Here is a 13,903-nt window from a genome sequence, read left to right on the forward strand (position 1 = left end):
GTAAGCTGTCAAGAAAAAGGAGGAGATCAAGAAATTGGGAGACAAGAAGAGTAGTAGTGTTGTTTTACAGAAATAAGGAAGCACAGAAGAGGGAGGGGTTTGGTGGGAAATGTAAAGTCATGAGATCCCATGAAACAGCATACCAATGTCTTTTCAACCTGTGCAATTCATTCTGTCCCACAAGAAATGAAAAGGTGGGATGGGTTTTTATTCACTATCTACTGCCATAGTATAGAGTTTCATTGATTGAGAAACATCAGCCATGGCCAGAAGGATTTTGAGGGCAGGCATTGGGTATGCTGGGGAGGGGGGGGTGACATTGTCTCAGTAACACCTAGAGAACTGCTTCAGGGACCCAATTCAGAAATACTTTCAAGGGGTGATGTCTGGCTTAGAAGGGAAGAGATCTGGAACTTGAATGGTCATTGAGGGTCAATTTTAGAGGAGGTAGAAAGAGAGGAGTGTTGCACAATAATGAGCAAAGAGGATGGTGTAGATGTACTGGAAACATGTTCTTCCATAATCTTTCAGAGAGAAACTAGGATGCAATTCAATGTCCCATCCTTCATTTGTTACCCCTGGAAATCATACCATACTTGCCTTGGGGGTATCACATGCAAATATGCTGATCACATATGTCATCCTGAATTCTTTGGGCAAACAAACAAAAACTTTATGCTGAGCTTAATTTGAATTTCAAATATTTTAGGACTCCCCTTATATTTCTATATTAAAATGGAGTAATGGAAAGTGTCACAAGGAGAATTCATATCTTACTATTAGTAGCTCAGACTGATTATGTCAGCTGAATTTTTAATTTATATATATCATAATTTTCCACATTTTTAATTTTTGAGTGTTATTTAAAAAAATCATTAGACACTTTCCAATAAGTAAAAACACCCTCAAATACTCTGACATTAAAAAAAAAGTTATGTGAAACTACCAATTGCAATTGACAACACATGTAACTTTTTTTTTTTTTGGCTGGGCAATGGGGTTAAATGACTTTCCCAGGGTCACACAGCTACTAAATGTTATATGTATGAGGCAAGAGTTGAACGCAGATCCTCCTGAATCCAGGGCTGGTGCTGTATCCACTGTGCAACCTAGCTGCCCCCACGTGTAACTTTTTCACTTGTGACTCTTAGGATCACAACAATAGAGCTAGAGAGCACTTGGAAATCTACCAAAGTGAACCTCTCATTTTACAAATAAGGAAATAGAGTCCATAAGAATTTCCTGATGTCACAAAGGTGGTAAGCAGCAGAGATAGAATTCTAACTAGAGTGCTCTGATTCTAGCATAATCTTTCCACAATTCTTCACCTTATGTATTTTTTTAAACAAATGAAAAAAAATGTGTTTTAACCTCAATATCTAGTACTAGGATTGGTCATTACATCAGACCTAAATTTGTTACCTTTTAGTTAAACCTTCAATTCTCTTATTGTTGGTATTTGACTTATCCTAAGATTTTAGTTTTGTTTATACAGAAAGATTATTTACCTAGGGCTTTAGAGTTGGCAAACCATTATGCATATATTATCACATTTGATCTCAGAGCTACCTAAGTAGGTACTACAGCTGTCCTTCATCTATTTATACACTGGAGTGCAAATTACTTAGTATAAAGTAAAATAATTAAATTTATTGATGTACAACTTTTTGTATCTTTTAATATTTAACATGTTTTTATTTCATTAAATATTTTTCAATTACTTATAATTTTTTAACAATGATCTTCTAAAATTTTCTGTCTCCTTTTCCCCTTTCCCCTCTCCTAGACAAAGCAAGCAGTTTTTATCAATTGTAAATGTGAAGTCATGCAAAATATTTTTCCATATTAGTCATGTTGCAAAAGAATATAGACAAAAAACCCCAAGAAAAATAAAGTAAAAACATAAATATGTTTCAGTCTATATTCAGAATTCATTAGTTCTCTCCCAGGAAGTTGATGGCATTTTTTATCATGGGTCCTTTGTAACTGCTTTGGATCACTGTCTTGATCAAAGTAGAGAAGGCTTCACAGTTAGTCATCCTTACAATTTTGTTGTTACCATGTATTATAATATATGATGTTTTTCTGGTTCTGTTCATTTCACTTTGCATGAGTTCATATAAGACTCCTTATTTTTTTTTTCTGAAACCACCTCCTTCTGTCATTTCTTATAGCGCAATAGTATTCCATTTCATTTATATACCACAATTTATTCAATCATTCCACAACTGATAGACATCGCCTTGATTTCCAATTCCTTGCCACCACAAAAAGAACTGTTATGAATATTTTTGTACATCTAAGAACTTTTTCTTTGATCTCTTTGGGATACAGATGTAGTAAAGATTTTGCTGAGTCAAAAGGTATGTACAGTTTTATAACCCTTTGGTTATAGTTCCAGATTGCTCTCCAAAATGGATGGTTCAGTTCACAACTGCAGTAGTGCATTAGCATCCCAATTCTTCCACATCCTCTCCAGTATTTGTCATTTTTTTCCTATCATGTCAGCCAATGTGATAGGTATGAGGTGAAAATTCAGAGTTGTTTTAATTTGCCTTTCTTTACCAATAATGATTTAGGAAATTTTTATATGATTAGCAATGACTCTGAATTTTTTTTTGTGTGTGGGTTTGCCCATTTAATTGACATCATTTTGATAATGTCAGATTTACACAACAGCCAGTCTCCTTCCTTATCACTGACTTCACCCTTGGGTTTGGCCTTATTTGGGTTTTTTAGATGTTACGAACTCACAACCCATACTCACTAAGCACAGAGCTACAGAGAGGGAAGGCAATACTGCTGGAATTTAGGCCATTTTCTTTCAGGAATTGGGGTGGAGAGGAAAGGAAGAGGTTGAATGGGGGTTTCCAAGGCATTCTTCTGGGGATAGAGAGTGTGAATAAAATGAACTCAATAAAGTAAGACCTACAAAGGGGAAAGGAGGGATCAGTAGTGTGCACCACTGACTAACTTTCTGTTTTAAACCTGAAGAGAAACTGAAGATTTGGGATAGATATGGTCAAGAAAAGAACACACTGTCCTGAAAGGTAGATTGAAACAGTAATTTTTAAAACAAAGAAATCAGAACTAAAACATCTTAAATTTTTAATCCTTTTTTTACAGGTTTACCTAGATGACTTTTGCTTAAGAAAACCTCAGAAAGCTAGTAACTGCCACAAGTTAACATCAGAGGTGGCCCTTGTCCATTTACCAGAGTCCTGGTTGTGAGGTATTGGAAATTCACTACTGCAGGTCTCTGCTAACCCTAGTTAGAATAAATCACAGAAGATTTAGTACAAGGGTTGCTTTTCCACATGTTTTTTTGTAAACTCTTCAGCATGCTTACAGAATTTTTTTTTCATGATCCTTAGAGTACTGCTCAGGTAGGTCAGCCTGAAGTGGGTGCTCAGGCTGGGGGTTGTTCACTAGTTCAACGAGGGAATGGATGACTCAGTTTTGGTTGCTGCCTTCCAGTTTTCAGCACTAATTACTGGCAGACCGACCTGCCCTTTTTCATCCATGTTAGGGTAGTAAGTCTTTGTTTTAAAAGAGATCTTAGTTGGTTTGAATGGATACTCTGCTGGGAAGTTGATTTCAATTCTGAAGGCTCCCTTGTCACATGGAGGGTTTTCAGGAACAATGAGTCCTTGCCAAGTCAATAAATTAGCTTCATGAACCTGAATGTTACAAAAGTTTTTTGTTGTTTTTTGCAAAGCAATGGGGTTAAATTACTTGTGCAGAGTCACACAGATAGTGAGTATTATGTATTTGAGGCCAGATTTGAACTCAGGACCTCTTGACTCCAGGACTGGTACTTTACACACTGCACCACCTAGCTGTCCCTGTTACAGAAGTTTTCCATCCCTCACTTGTGGATTTCTTCTAGCTCCTTTATCAGCCTCCTAATGGCCATCATCTTGGGTCTGGTCTAATTTCTTCTTCTAAAAACTGCCTATTCATATATTTTGACCATTTATCAATAGGGAAATGGCTCATATTCTTATACATTTTTCTTAGTTCTGTATATATTTGAGAAATGAGGCCTTTACCAGAGACACATGCTGTAATTTCTTTTTGTCCTAGTTTCCTGCACTTCAGAAGGCTTTCCTTCCAATCTTGACTACAGTGAATTTGTTTCTACGAACCCTTTTCAATTTAACATAATCAAAATTATTTATTTTACTTTCCATAATACTCTCATAGTTAGTCATAAATTGTTCTCTTATCCAAAGATCTGATAGGCAAATTATTCTATACTCCTTTTACCTGCTCATGATACCACCATTTGTGTTGAAATCATGTACCCATTTTGACCATATGTTGGTATAACATATGAGATATTGATGTACGCCTAGCTTTTACCAAACTGCTTTCCAATTTTCCCAGAATTTTTTGTCAAATGTTGAGTTATTTTCCCCAAAAGCTTGGATCTTTGTGTTTATCAAACACTAGATTACTGTGGTCATTTACTACTGTATTTTGTATATCTAATCTATTCCACTAATCCACCTCTCTGTTTCTTAGATAGTACTAGATTTTTTTTTGTACTTAATAGTATTTTGTTTTTTCCAATAACATGTAAAGATAATTTTCAATATTCATTTTTGTAAAATTTTGAGTTGCAAATTATTCTCCCTTCCTCCCTTCCCTTCCCCTCTCCAAGACAGCAAACAATCTGATATAGTTTATACATGTATAATCATGTTAAACATATTTCCACATTAGTCATGTTGTGAAAGAAGAATCAGAGAAAAGAGAAAAACCATAAGAATCAGAGAAAAAGAGAAAAACCACAAGGAAGTGAAACAAAAAAAAACAACAACAAAAGTCAAAATAGTATGCTTCGAACTGCATTCAGATTCCATAGTTCTTTGTCTGGATATAGATAGCATTTTAACCATGAGACTTTTGGAATTGTCTTGGATCATTGTATTGCAGGGGAGAGCTAAGTCTATCATAGTTAATCATCGTATAATGTTGCTATTTCTGTGTACAATGTTCTCCTGGTTCTGCTCCCTTCACTCAGCATCAGTTAATGTAAGTCTTTCCTGGTTTTTCTGAAATCTGTCTGCTCATCATTTCTATAAGAGCAATAGTACTCAATTACATTCATGTACCATAGCTTTTGCAGCCATTCTCCAGTTGATAGGCATCCCTTCATTTTCCAATTCTTTACCACCACAAAAAGAGCTGATATAAATATATTTGCAGTACCAGATTATTTTGATGACTATTGATTTGTAAAATATTTTGAAATCTGGAACTGCTAGGCCACCTTGCTCCATAATTTTGTTTTTCATTGATTCCCTTGATATTTTTGACATTTTATTCTTCCAGATGAGTTTATTTGGTCTAGTTCATGAAATCATTTTTTGGCGTTTCATGTGGCACTGAATAAGTAAATTAATTTAGACAGAAATGTCATTTTTATTATATTGGCTTGGTCTGCCCATGGACAATTAATATTTCTTCATATATTTAGATTTGACTTTATTTGTGTGAAAACTGTTGTGCAATCACATTGATATCATTCCAGTGTTTCTTTTGGCAGGTATACTCCCAAGTACTTTTTATCATCTGCAGTTATTTTAAATGGGAATACTCTCTCTCTCTCTTTCTCTTCCTGCTCAACTTTGTTGATAATATGTGAAAATGCTGATGATTTCTGTGGGTTAATTTTATATCCTGCAACTTTGCTGAAAAAATTATTTCATTTAATTTATTTTTAGTTTTCAACATTCACTTCCACAAGATTTTGAGTTCCAAATTTTCTCCCCATCTCATCACTCCCCCCATCCCAAGACAGCATGCATTCTGAATACTCGTTCCCCTAATCTGCCTTCCTTTCTACCCCCCCTCCCATTATCTTATCCCCTTCCTCTTCTATTTTCCTGTAGGGCAGGATAAATTTCTATACTCCATTGCCTGTATATCTTATTTCCCATTTGCTCGTAAAAACAATTTTTAACATTTGTTCTTAAAACTTTGGGTTCCAAATTTCCTTCCTTCTCCCTCCCCACCCACCCCCATTGTGAAGGCAAGCAACTCAATACAGGTTATACATGTATAGTCATGCAAAACACTTCCATAGTAGTCATGTTGTGAAAAACTAACTATATCTCCCTTCATCCTATCCTGCCACCATGCCTGTTTATTCTGTTCTCTTTTGACCCTGTCCCTCCTCAGAAGTGTTTGCTTCTGATTATCCCCTCCCCAATCTTCCCTCCCCTGTATGATCCCCCTGCTCTCTTATCCCCTTCCCCCCTATTTTCATGTACAGTAAGATAGATTTTCATAGTCAATCAAATGTGTATGATATTCCCTCCTTAAACCAAACCTGATGTGAATAAGATTCACTCATTCCCTCTCACCTTCTCCCACTTCCCCTGTAATATAAAAGCCTTTTCTTGTGTGTTTTATGTCAGATAATTCACCCCATTCTACTTCTCCCTTTCTCCTTCTCCCAGTATAATCTTCTCTCTCACCCCTTAATTTTATTCTTCAGATATCACCCCTTCATCTTCAACTCACCCTCTACCCTCTATCTATCTATCCGTATCTATATTTTCCCTCCAACTACGCTAATACTGACAAAGGTCTCATGGGTTACAAATACCATCTTTCTATGTAGGAATGTAAATAGTTCAACTTAGTAAGTCCCTTATGATTTCTCTTTCCTGTTTACCTCTTTATGTTTCTCTTGGGTTTGCAATTGAAAGTCAAATTTTCTATTCAGCTCTAGTCTTTTCATCAAGAATGATTGAAATTCCTCTATTTCACCGAATGACCATTTTTTCCCCTGAAGGATTACACTCAGTTTTGCTGGGTTGGTGATTCTTGGTTGTAATCCTATCTCCTTTGATCTTCAGAATATTATATTCCAAGGTCTCTATTCCCTTAATGTAGAAGCTGCTGAATCCTGTGCTATCCTGATTGTGTTTCCACAATACTTGAATTGTTTCTTTCTACCTGCTTGCAACATTTTCTCCTTGACCTAGGAACTCTGGAATTTGGCTACAATATTCCTAGGAGTTTTCCTTGGGGATCTCTCTCAGGAGGTGATCAGTGGATTCTTTCCATTTCTATTTTACCCTCTGGATCTAGACTATCAGGGCAGTTTTCCTTGATAATTTCTTGGAAGATGATGTCTAGGCTTTTTTTTTTTTTGGACCATGGCTTTTAAATAGTCCAATAATTTTAAAATTATCTCTCCTAGATCTATTTTCCAGATTAATTGCTTTTTTCCAATGAGATATTTCACATTGTCTTCTATTTTTCCATTCTTTCGGTTTTGTTTTACAATGTCTTGATTGCTCATAAAATCACTAGTTTCCATTTGCTCCATTCTAATTTTTAAGGTAGTATTTTCTTCAGTGAGCTTTTGAACTGCTTTTTTCATCTGGCCAATTATGTTTTTTAAGGCATTCTCCTCATTGGCTTTTTGGACCTCTTTTGCCATTTGGGTTAGGCTATTTTTAAGGTGTTATTTTCTTCAGCATTTTTTGGGTCTCCTTTAGCAAGCTGTTGACTTGTTTGTCATGATTTTCTTGCATCACTCTCATTTCTCTTTCCAGTTTTTCCTCTCCTTCCCTTACTTGCTTCTCAAAATCCCTTTTGAGCTCTTCCAAGGCCTGGGACTGATTCATATTTTTCTTGGAGGCTTTGGATGTAGGAGCTTTGACTTTGTTGTCTTCTTCTGGTTGTATATTTTGATCTTCTTTGTCACCAAAGTAAGATAATATAGTCTGACTCTTTTTGTGCTGCTTGCTCATGATCCCAGCATTTTTCTCCTCATTGGCTTTTTGGACCTCTTTTGCCATTTGGGTTATTCTATTTTTTAAGCTGTTATTTTCTTCAATTTTTTTGGGTCTCCTTTAGCAAGCTGTTGACTTGTTTTTCATTATTTTCTTTCATCACTCTCATTTCTCTTTCCAGTTTTTCCTCTACTTTTCTTACTTGCTTCTCCAAATCCATTTTGAACTCTTCCATGTCCTAGAACTGATTCATATTTTTCTTGGAGACTTTGGGTGTAGAATCTTTGTCTTCTTCTGGTTGTATATTTTGATCTTATTTGTCACCAAAGAAAGATTCTATGGTCCAGGACTTTTTGGGGGATGCAGTTTGCTTATGATTGCAGCCAATTACTTGAGTTTTGAACTCTTTGTTAAAATAGGAGTCTGCTTCCAGTGTGGAGAATATATGGTCTCAAGAGATACTTCTAGGAACTTGTAAGTTTTCATTTCTTCCAAGGTGGTATGATCAAGGGCAAGGTGTTTACTCCTTTCCTGGCCTGTGCTCTGGTCTATAAGTGACCACAAAAACTCTTTTCTGCCTTGGAACTGTGAGGAGGATTCCATCTTAATCACTACTACAAGCTCCACCAGGCCAGCCCTCCTCCTTGCCCCAGGACCATCACCCAGAACTGTGGTCCAGATCCAAGTATGGGCAATGCAAGAAATTCCTGCCTCAGCACCAGCAAAGAGATCCTTGTAATCCCCTCTGCTCAGTTACTCGATCCCCCCCTCAGTCTGTGGGCTGGAAGCTGTAGAAGCAGCTGCTACCTGGGGGCTATGCTGGGACTGGGGCTGGAACCTAGCTTCTCTCTCACCCCTCACAGTCACAAATCTTTCCTACTGACCTTCTAAGTTTTCTTTGGCATTAATAGGTTGAGAAGTCAGGAAACCACCACAGCTGCTCATGATTCAGTTCCCAGAGGCCTGCTCCAGGTTTCCTGAGGCCTGGTCTTTGCCTACACAGCCATGAAGAAATGTGCTCCTCTCTTAGCCTGGCACAATAGACCTTTCAAATCAACCATCCAGGTTATTTTGGGCTAGAAATTTGTTTCATTCTGTCATTTTGTGGGTTCTGTTTCTCTAGAATTTGTTTAGAGCCATTTTTTTACAGGTATTTGGAGGTGTTTGGGGGAGAGCTCAAGCAAGTCACTGCTTTTTCTTTGCCATCTTGGCCCTGTTCACCATAGTTTTGTTTTCTTATTAACTATTCCAATATTATCAGTTTCTTCCCTCCCATGATTGTGATTGGTAGTATTCTAAGTGCAATACTTAATAATAATGATAATGGGCATCCTTGCTTCCCTCCTGATCTTGTAGCAAAGGCAACTGGCTTATTCCCATTACAGATGGTTTGCTGGTGGTTTTAGATAGATATTAGTTCTCATTTTAAGGAAATCTCCATTGATTCCTATGTTAATGGGAATGTCTTGTATTTTTTCAAAAGCTTTTTATGTACTTATTGAAATGTTTTTTGTCCAGTGATGTTCAGTCATGTCCAATTCTCTATGACCCCATTTTTGAGTTCACTTGGAAAAGATACTAGAATAGTTTTCTATTTTTTTCAACTTCTTTTACAGATGTGGAATTTAGACAAACAGAGTTAAGTGACTTACCCAGGGTCATACAGCTAGTAAGTGTCTTAGGCCAAATTTGAACTCATGAAGATGATTCTAAACCCAATGCTTTATTCACTAGGCTGCCTAGCTACCACTTCCTATTGATATAATCATAAGATTTTTGTTGTTTTTGTTATTGATATGGTCAAATATGGTGATAGTTTTCCTAATATTCAGTCTTGTATTCCTGGTATAAATCCTACCTGGTCATAGTGTATGATTGTTTTGTGATATACTGCTGCAATCTTACTAGTATTTTATTTTATTTATAAATTAAATCAATTTTTAAAAATTAAATAATTTTTAGTTTTCAACAATCACTTTTATAAGATTTAGAGTTTCAAATTTTCCCCTGTTCCTATCCTTCCCCTCCCCAAGATGGCATACAATATAATGTAGGCTAAACATATACAATCATATTAAACATATTTCCACATTAATCATGTTATGAAAGAAGCATCAGAACAAAAGAGAAAAAGACATAAGAAAGGAAAAAAAAATCAACAAAAAAGAGAAAATAGTATGCTTCAATCTGCATTCAAATTCCATAGTTCTTTCTCTGGACATTGATAGCATTTTCCACATTAGTCTTTTGGTATTGTCTTAGATCATTGCATTGTTGAGAAGAGCTAAGTCTAGCAAAGTTGGCCATCACACAATGTTGCTGTTACTGTGTATAATGTTCTCCTGCTTCTGCTCACTTCACTCAGCAGCAAATGAAGTCTGTTGACTTCATTCAGCATCATTTGGCTAGGCCACCTTCCCCTGCATTTGTTTTCATTAATTTTTTGTTCTTCCAGATGAATTTTGTTATTATTATATTTTAGCTCTACAAAATATTTTGGTAGTTTGATTAGTAAACAAGTAAATTAATTTAGGTAGAATTGTCATTTTAATTATATTAGCTCAGTGTACTCATGAGCAACTGATACTTTTTCTAATTATTTAGATTTGACTTTATTTGTTGGAAAAGTGTTTTGTAATCGCATTCTTATAGTTTTTGGATTTGTCTTGGCAGGTAAACTCCCATATTTCTTATCTTGTCTACAGTTGCTTTAAATGGAATTTCTCTTTCTATTTCTTGCTGCTGGGCTTTGTTGGTGGTATATAGAAATAAGAATGATTTGTGTGAGTGTATTTTATATCCTGCAACTTTGCTTAAGTTGTTTATTATTTCAAGTAGTTTTTCACTTGATTCTCTAGGATTCTCTCATCATATCATCTGCAAAGAGTAATAGCTTTGTTTCTTCATTGTCCTCTTCTAATTCCTTTAATTTCTTTTTTTCCTCTTATTGGTAAAGCTAACATTTTTAGCACAATATTAAATAAAAGTGGTAATAATGTGCATACTTGTTTCATCCTTGATCTTATCAGAAATGTTTCTAGCTTACCCCCATTACATATAATTCTTGCTGATAATTTTTAGGTAGATACTACCTATCATTTTAAAGAAAACTCCATTGAATCCTATTCTCTGTAGTGTTTTTTATAGGAGTGAGTATTGTATTTTGTCAAAAGCTTTTTCTGCATTTATTTAGATAATCATATGGTTTCTGTTAATTTTGTTATTTATATGGTCAATTATGCTGAGTTTTCCTAATATTGAATGAGCCCTGCATTTCAGATATAAATTCCACCTGATCATAGTGTATTATCCCCATGAGGGGTTGCTGCAAAATCTTTTCTAATATTTTATTTTATTTTATTTTATTTTTTGCTTCTATATTAATTAGGGGAATTGGTTTATAATTTTCTTTCTCTGTTTTGGCTCACCCCAGTTTAGGTGTCAGCACCATATGTGTAGCATAAAAATAATTTGATAGGACTCCGTTGCCTATTTTCCCAAATAGTTTATATAGTATTGGAATTAATTGTTCTTTAAACATTTCATAAAATTCACTTGTAAATCCATCTGGCCATGGAGATTTTTTCTTAGGAAGTTTGTTGATGAATTTTTCAATTTCTTTTTCTGAAATGGGATTATTTAAGTATTTTAGTTCCTCTTCTGTTAATATGGGCAATTTATATTTTTGTAAATATTCATCCATTTCACTTAGATTTTTAGATTTATTGAATATACAGTTGGGCAAGATTAATGTTTTAATTTCCTCTTCTTCATTCTTGATTTCAATTTTATTAATCTGCCCTTTGAGTTTTAGAAATTCTAATTTGATACTTAACTGGGGAATTTAATTTGTTCTTTTTTCTAGCTTTTTTTTTTTTGCATGTTAAATTCATGGATTTCCTCTTTCTCTATTTTATTCACGTAAACATTGAGAGATGTAAATTTTCCCTTAAGAACTGCTTTTGCTGCATCATATAATTTTTAGTATGTAGTCTCATTATTGTCATTCTCTTGGATGAAGTTATTGATTGTTTTTATAATTTGTTGTTTGACCCACTCATTCTTTAGGATTAGATTATTCAGTTTCTAATTAATTTTTAGTCTGTCTTTCCATGGCCCTTTATTGCATGTCATTTTTATTGCATCATGATCTGAAAGGAATGCATATAAAATGTCTTACTTTCTGCATTGCATCATGAGGTTTTTATGCCCTAGTACATGGTCAGTTTTTGTGTAGGTGCCATGTACTGTTGAGAAAAAGGTATATTCCTTTTTATCCTTATTCAGTTTTTTCCAGCTGTCTGCAATATCTAACTTTTCTAAAATTCTCTGCAGCTCCTTAATTTCTTTCTTGTTTATTTTGTGGTTAGATTTATCTAGTTCTGAGAGAAGGAGTTTGAGGTCTTCCACTACTATAGTGTTATTGTCTACTTCTTTCTGTAACTTTCATCTACGAATATATATGCTATACCACTTGGTGCATATACGTTTAGTAATGATATCACTTCGTTGTCTATGGTACTTTTTAGCAGGATGTAGTTACCTTCCTTCTCTCTTTTAATTCGATGTATTTTTGCTTTTGCTTTGTCTGAGATGAGGATTGATATCTCTGCTTTTTTTTCCCTTCAATGCAAGTATTATATATTCTGTTCCAGGCTTTTACCTTTATTCTCTATGTTTCTGCTTCAAGTGTTTCTCATGAACAACATATGGTAGTATTATAGTTTTCAATCTACACTGCTATCTGTTTCTTTTTTATGGGACAGTTCATTCCATTCACATTCACGTTTGTGATTACTAACTGTGTCTTTCCATTCTATTTCCTCCCATTTGTGCTTTTCTCTTTCCTTTCTCTCTTCCCTTCTCACCAGTGTTTTGCTTCTGACCACCACCTCTCTCAATCTGTTCTCCCTTCTATCGGCTCCCCTCTCTTTTCTTTCCCCTTTCCCCTCCTATTTCCTGCAGGGTAAGATAAATTTATATACCCAATTGTGTATGTTATTCCCTCTTTGAGCCAAATCTAATGAGAATAAGGTTCAAACAATGCTCGTCTCCCTCCATTCTCTCCCTATAATGTAATAGATCTTTGCATCTCTTCATGTGATATAATTTACCCTTTTTTGCGTTCTCCTTTCCTCTTTGCACAGTGCAATCCTTTTTTCACCCCTTAATTTTTTTTTGTCACAATAAAGTCAACTCATACCCATACCCTTTGTTTATGTATACCTCTCTTCTAAATGTTGTAATAAAGATACAATTCTCAAGAGTTTTAAGGACGTAAATAATTTAACCTTATTGAATAACATGTTTTTTTTTCTTTCCAGTTTACCTTTTTATGTTTCTCTTGAGTCTTGTATTTGAAGATCAGATTTTCTTTTCAACTCTGGTTTTTTCATCAGGAAAGTTTGGAAGTCCCCTATTTCATTGAATGTCCATCTCCTCTTCTGAAAGATTATTCTCAGTTTTGCTGAGTAGTTGATCCTTGGTTATAATCCAAGCTCCTTTGAATTATGGAATATCATTTTCCAAGCCCTCCAATCCTTTAATGTAGAAATTGCTAGCTCCTGCACAATCCTGACTATGGTTCCAAGGTATTTAAATTGCTTCTTTCTGGATGCTTTTAGCCTTTTCTTCCTAACCTAATCATTCTGGAATTCATCTATCATATTCCTTGAAGTTTTCTTTTTGAGATCTCTTTCAGGAGATGGTCACTTGATTCTTTTGATTACTATTTTACTCTCTGGTTCTAGGATATCAGGGCCATTTTCCTTGATAATTTCTTGAACAATGCTCTACAGGCTTTTTTTCCTTTTCCTTCCTTCCTTCCTTCCTTCCTTCCTTCCTTCCTTCCTTCCTTCCTTCCTCCTTCCTTCCTTCCTTCCTTCCTTCCTTCCTTCCTTCCTTCCTTCCTTCCTTCCTTCCTTCCTTCCTTCCTTCCTTCCTTCCTTCCCTTCTTTCTTTCCTTCTTTCTTTCTTTCCTTCTTTCTTTTTTTTTTGATCATGGCTTTCAGGTAGACCAATAATTCTGAAAATGATCTCTCCTGTCCTCATTTTTCAGGTCAGTTGTTTTTCCAATGAGGTATTTTGCATTTTCTTCTATTCCATTTGGCCGATTCTACTTTGTAACAAGTTCTTTTCTTCGGTGG

At 35.2% G+C, this 13,903-nt stretch overlaps 1 pseudogene; it reads right to left on the minus strand.

Moving 5' to 3' along the window:
* Positions 1 to 3,293: 3,293 nt before the first annotated feature.
* Positions 3,294 to 3,919, minus strand: LOC110201582 (ubiquitin-conjugating enzyme E2 L3 pseudogene; annotated as a pseudogene).
* Positions 3,920 to 13,903: the final 9,984 nt, after the last annotated feature.

This window comes from Phascolarctos cinereus, unplaced genomic scaffold (assembly GCF_003287225.1).
Source record: "Phascolarctos cinereus isolate Bilbo 61053 unplaced genomic scaffold, phaCin_HiC Scaffold_3;HRSCAF=262, whole genome shotgun sequence".
NCBI lineage: Eukaryota > Metazoa > Chordata > Mammalia > Diprotodontia > Phascolarctidae > Phascolarctos > Phascolarctos cinereus.